The sequence below is a fragment of the Alligator sinensis genome, unplaced genomic scaffold (assembly GCF_000455745.1).
Source record: "Alligator sinensis unplaced genomic scaffold, ASM45574v1 scaffold890_1, whole genome shotgun sequence".
In the NCBI taxonomy this organism is placed as follows: Eukaryota; Metazoa; Chordata; order Crocodylia; family Alligatoridae; genus Alligator; species Alligator sinensis.
The window spans coordinates 303,539-309,930 of NW_005842948.1; positions in this window are offsets into that span (position 1 = coordinate 303,539).

Here is a 6,392-nt window from a genome sequence, read left to right on the forward strand (position 1 = left end):
ATTTTTCTTTCCAATGTTATAAAGCCTGTAAATTAAAAACAGCTCTATGATTTAAACTACACAATAACAAGAAAATCTCTAGGCTAAGCCTTTCATGGCAAAGCTGGAAGAAAGAATGTGGCAAAAAAAAAAAGGTAAGCATCTTCTGACAAAAACTGATGATGCAAATTAGGTTTTATTTTTAGCTGATTCCATAGTTCTAAAGTGAAAAGTCATGCTGGTATATAGGGAATATAATATAAAGGGAGAAAATGTAGGGCCAGATTCTGTCTTGATGTAAATCAGCAGTTACATGGACACCAACACAGTTAAACCAAGATAATGCCAGCTAAGGATTGGGCCCCACCATTTTTAAATCATGAGGCTTAAAAATACCAGCAGTGTGGAGATCAACCTTAATATGTCCCAGAATCCTGCACAAGCTTTTACTGGGCTGGTTTAATCAGTGTATGAAAGTCTCCAACTTTTGAACAGTGGGTCGCTGCACACACCCAGGGCACGTGTCATGCAGCATGGGCACCCGCTGCCATGCCACATTCACCTCCCTGCTTTGAGCTGCATCACACAAGAGCTCCAGCACTGCACAGATGCTGCAGGCTCCCTGAACCACCGGGGCCATGTTAACCTGCATCTAGCGGCAGGGGTAGGAAACAGAAGCTGAAAGAGGGAAAGGGAACCCAGAGGGAAGCAGGAAGAGCAATGGGAGGAGCAGTGCCTGGACCAGAAGTCGGAGGGCTATGAATTAACCCCTCTCAGGCTGGATGCAGCTTGTGAGCTGCCACTTGGACAACCCTGTGTTAGATCATTAGGCTTCAGTCCTGCTAACATTTATACACGTGAGTATTGAGTCCTACTGAGTTCAATAGGATGACTTGTATGTAAAGCACTGAAAGGATCGGGGTCTAGCATGAGCAGATCTAGAAGTATGAAAAGGGGGTGGTGCATCTTCACATAGCACGATACATATTTGTGTCCAGTTAAGAATAAACTAGAAACTTTACTAATAGACCGAGGGCCTTATGCTATATTATTTAATTTAAGATGGAAGCAAAAACAAATATAACTTCACTAGAATGTGCATGAATTTGTTATTTCATATATTATGTATAAACGCATTACAAACTAAATCAAAAGACATTTCATTAGTCCTGTACTCATTAGAATCAAATGTATGTCTTTTTCAGAGTCATAAAACAAAATCTAGCCATCTTGAGCATCTTGACAGTGCATCCAGTGTTTCACTGAAAGTTATTTCCACACCTGGGTTAATGTTTCTATCTAGTTAAAGCAGTCTGCAGGGCTGTGAAACAGGAGTTACACTACCAGGAAAAGCTAACAGAAAGCCAAATTGCAGAACAAAGGATAGCTTGATTAGTAGAACCACTGAAAGACCATTAAAAAGGAGAGAGGGTCATTAACACCTGTGGAATGGAAAGTCTAGAAGGAATAAGGTATATTATAATGAGCCAGGACCCACTCTTCTGCCTGAATAGAAATGCTGCTGTCGCTGCCAGGTACTTGGTTTTAAACTTGCGGGAGTGGAACTGCACTATTGCAACCCCTGGATCCACCCCTGGGGCCTAGTACATGTTGCAAAGTGAACGGGAGTGTTGGCATGTGACACAGTGACATTCTGCACGGCTGAAGGCTGTGCTTGGAAACAAGGATCTGATTTTGCTGGCTCCCACTGGTAAAAATCAGGAATCAATAATATAGTTACAGTGGCTTAAGTGCAAGGAGAGCCAGGCCCATTGTTGGCTTAGAAACGATATTTAAAGGTTTGGTTTTTTGAGAATTGGCTTATAGGTATAGATACATGCAGTATTAAGGAGTCAAGATAGGCAGCAGGGGTTAATTGGATTTCTAAAAAGCTTGGAAAACACACACACAGCTTCTCACAGCCCTGAAAGTAGACGGGCTGTCTAGCACAACAAGGCCAACGGATGGACACAGTCTGAGAATGAAGGGGGGCATGCCATAACATGAGATCACAGCCTTCAAGGCAGACAAGTTGTCTGGCACAACAAGGACACACAGCCTGGGAAGCAAAGGAAGTATGTCCCATAACACAAGATAAGTGACCCCAGCAACAAGGCGTCAGAGAGCAGGGGGGCCTAAAGTCCCAGTTTTGGGGGAACAGATCAAATTAGGAGAAGGCCCGGAAGGCTACATGGACATGTGGCCACAGAGAGACAGCCAACCAAAAATAGCCATGGATGAAAAGTCATCAGGAGTCTTCAAGGGGGAAGGAGAATACAAAACCAGAGACGTGAGAGTAACAGTCCCTCCCTTTGTCCTGTCCCTCCTTCTCTTCCTTGAGAGAGGTCCCCATCCCCAGCCCCATCTTTGTCCCCCAGGAAGGGTCCCCGAGGCTGCCATGGACAGAGGACACACACCAGCAGCCCATGTCATGCACCCCACTGGAGGGGGGCTGTGGGCTTTGGCATCGCACCTCCAGACTGCGGACACCTAAGAGAAAGCCTCAGAGTAGAGCTTGCAACCTGACCAGACATACTTTGACTCTGATGACAGCCCTAGGATTGGTAGATATAGAATTGTTTAATTGTTTGTATTGTTGCTTTTCTGTTCTTACTCTGTATCAATAAATTCGCCTATTATCAACCGGCAGGTGTTGTGGTTGGTCTGAGGGTTGTGCCCGCCCGGAACAAAGGTATAGGTGCTGGGTCCAAATCCAGTGTCAGTACCCATGGCTGGGAGTTAAACTGTAATTCAAATGTAAACCAACAAAGAACAAGCTGCATGACTTATTCAAAAGGGCAGCAACAAGATTTCCCAAGGCACGTTAAAAGGTTCTGATTTTCTGAGGGTGGATGAGCAGTGTTTTGAGAGCTTTCAGCACCTTTAAGGTCATCCCAACTCACCAGTCAGTTATCGAAGCTGGAAGCTCTAGGGGTAAAGGGTTCAGTACAGCTGGAAGACAACGGGAATTTGGAGTATGTAGGGAACACAAGATTAGGCTTTTAATGTCTTCTTGTAAAAGTCTACAGCTCCTTGATTCTTCCTCTAACAGGAATCCTGGACTGAAGCCAGAAAGCGCTAGGCACAGATGTGGACCAGCTGCAGCGTTCTGAGGCAGGGCTCTGAAGAACACGTCCTGCTACCATTAAGGATGCCTTGTTTTCCACGAGAGCAGCACCCAACCCAGCATAGACTTTCTAAGAGAACCGGCCCCGCTACGGAGCAGAGAGAGTTAGAATTCCTTTCAGCCTGCCTGGGAACCTTCACTCATGCATTTGAAAGTAAATTATCAAAGAGCAAATGAAATACTTTGGGGATTGGTGCATGGCTAATATTTATATAGTGCCTTTCATCCAACGATCCTAAAGTGCTGAGCAAACTTACAAACTATGCATGCACGCATACATATAAACACAGACCCCCCTGATCACTTCACTGAGCCAGTGATGGCATGGACCTTGACAGTCTTTAAACTGGGCACAGCAATGCTATGCATCTAGGTTATCTGAGAGGAGCTTATCACACTAGTACCTGGGCACTAACCAGAATTATGCTGGAGTAAAAGGTCTAGAAGAACAGGTGATATTTTCTTCCTGCTGCCCCAGGCACAGGACATTGGAACTTGCAGGTTTATGATTAATTATTGTTAGCATTGCTGTCGGTCCTGGGGAAAGGCTTTATGGAGGTGCCTTACTTTTAGATCAGCATGTCATTAGTCTGGAGAACAAGTCTGATCTCTCCAGCAAGCAGTTTCAGATTCAATGACCCCGTGTCAAAATGCCTGATGGTAGAAGCCTGGTGTGTGTCAAGCGTGCCATCCCGGTCAGGACAAATTTCTTGAAGGGGCAAGGACACATAGGCAGCTGTGCTCTAATTACCATTTCATCTTTACAGTTTCAGTTTAGGGAAAGATTCATAAGTGAGTATGTTATGGACTTGGATTCAGGAAATCTGGGTACAGTTTCTGGTCTTGCTATAAACTTCCTGTGTGGTCTGTCGCTATTGCTTACATGCAATATCTGCATCCTCTCATTGTCTATCTTACAGTATAATCCATTTATACATGTACCAAGTAAGTGCATAACAAGACAATGCCAGTCATAATTTACCTATTGCAAATACAGTAATCCAGGTATCGGTTAAGTGCATAAACCACATGGCTTATTTCAGCCCCACTGTCTGCTTTGCAAGATAATTGTAGAAATGTAAACTGTATAGAAATAGTGAAGGGGGGGAGCAGGTGTCAAAGAGCTGCTATTAGATGCCTTGAAACTGATGGGAGCTGGCCAGTTGCAAGGATGCTCTCTCCCGATTTTCAAGGCTTCTAATAGCTGCTGTAAAACTGACTGACACAAACTGAAAAATGATGGGAGTTGGACAGTTTGGGGTTGCTGATACAGTGATATGGATTTGATCAGCATCAAGTTAGGAAAGTCCATGTTCTGGGTAAATGCACAGCTTTTTTCAGTCTGGAGTTTATGTACTTAAATGGAGTACACTGTGTCTAGAATGTAAACTCCGCATGGCAGAGCCTTTCTTACAGTATGTTTGTACAGTGTCTAGTACACTGGGACTGTAACTCCCCTGAGCCCTTCAGATGATACTGTAGCACAAATAGTGATCAATAATAATAAGTCTATGAAGCTATAATGGACCTGTAGGTGGGCCAGGTATTGGGCTGCTCCCTGCTATTTGCTGAAAGTGCTTAGCAGGGGAGGAAGGGGGCAGAGACAGCCTTTCAGCAGTCTGAAAAAGTTTGCTAGCAAATTTTATATATAAAAAACTGTGGTGTTACCAGAAAAATGCTGAGGCTGCTGAATGTCAGGGGGTGCAGAAAACCACCCTCTTCCTCTTGTGGAGTTAAAAGATCCCCATACAGTCAGTTGTGTTCTGTACTTGGAGAGTGAGGGCTGAAACAACAGAAAATGGTGATAAACTTGAATCAAAGTTATTGTTAGTTTTAAGGTCCTGCTCATTCTGGACCCTAGTTGCAACTTAGCATTTATGTCACTTGCTGCCACCTAGACCCCCCCAACCATGTCCCATGGCGTTTCCTCCTCTTTGCAGTCTCTGTCCTTATGCTTGGAGCTCCCCTGCCAATCAACTGCATTCTCGTCTTCACAACTCTCCTTAAAAATGAGTTTTGCTCCAACCCTGTCAATGTGAATCCACCATGCATCATGGAACAGGAGCAATAGTTAAATGGCATCTTTTAGGCCTCTACCTAGTGATCCACTGACTGTGATGGCACTGACTACCAGTTGCTTCACTTGGCACAGGAACTTGAGGGCTGGGGAAGGTAGAAGTTGTTTAAAAACACATTTACAATCATATCCCATCTTCCCCTCAGGCTAGGGGCCTGCCTTAGCTTTAGGTTAGCTCTAATTTGGACTTGACTGGTAAGAGAAGTATGCGGTGCCATGGTTATGTTTTCCCCAGGCATAAGCCTAGCCTGGGCACTGTAGCACCATAGAGCCACCAATGAATCCCACGTGCTAAAACTATTCTCTGAGGGCTGCATTTGTCAGCTTTTAGGGCCCTACATTTTAAAGGAGGTGCAATGCGACTAACAGTGAAGCCCTGGATTTGTCAGAAGTGTGTTGTATTTCACATTACAACACAGCCCCCATGGGACAGGTCCTGCATCCTCTTCTGTATTTTGTACAGTACTGACCACCCTATACATAGCCCATATGATTTCAGATGTGCTAACCTCACAGTGACTAAACAAATGCAAGTCTTTTTATAGATACCTGATAACAAAAACCAGGCTAGATGGCAGGCTTGCACAGAGAAGTAAATTATGACACTTCACAGCATTTCTAAACTCCTATCCTGCCATTAGACTAATACAGAAACCTCTCTAATGCATGTGGGTAGTTCAAAGAGCACTAAGTGTGTAACTGTGTAAGTTAAAGTATAGAGTTGCGTAGTTGCATAGTTGGTAACGAACACTAACAGCACAGTGTAACCAAGGAGTAAACCGGGAATAAAAAGTCCACTTTTATTCATAAAGGGCCTGCATTACATTATGCCAATACCCAATATAAACATGGAAAAAAAAATACAGCTCTGAAGGACCAGTCAAAATGAACACAGAAATGAAGCCGTTCCTCTTCCTAAATTGAATCTGTTGCTGGTTAAGGCACTGAACTGAACAGATGTCCTAGTCTGAAAGATCCTCATAGCCCCAAGGCTGTGTCTGAGCATGTCTTGTTGGAACTCAACCCTGAGCAGACATCAAGAACATGTCAGCTCAGCAGAGCTGCTGCGGGAGAAGCAATCAGAGGGAGATGGGCTCTAGGCCATGAAGGGTTTTGATCAGCGTCTTGAATTATGTTTGGACACAGCGCATTTCCCAGAGAAGAATTCAGGTGCTCATTACAATAACAATAAAATCCTAATACTCTTTT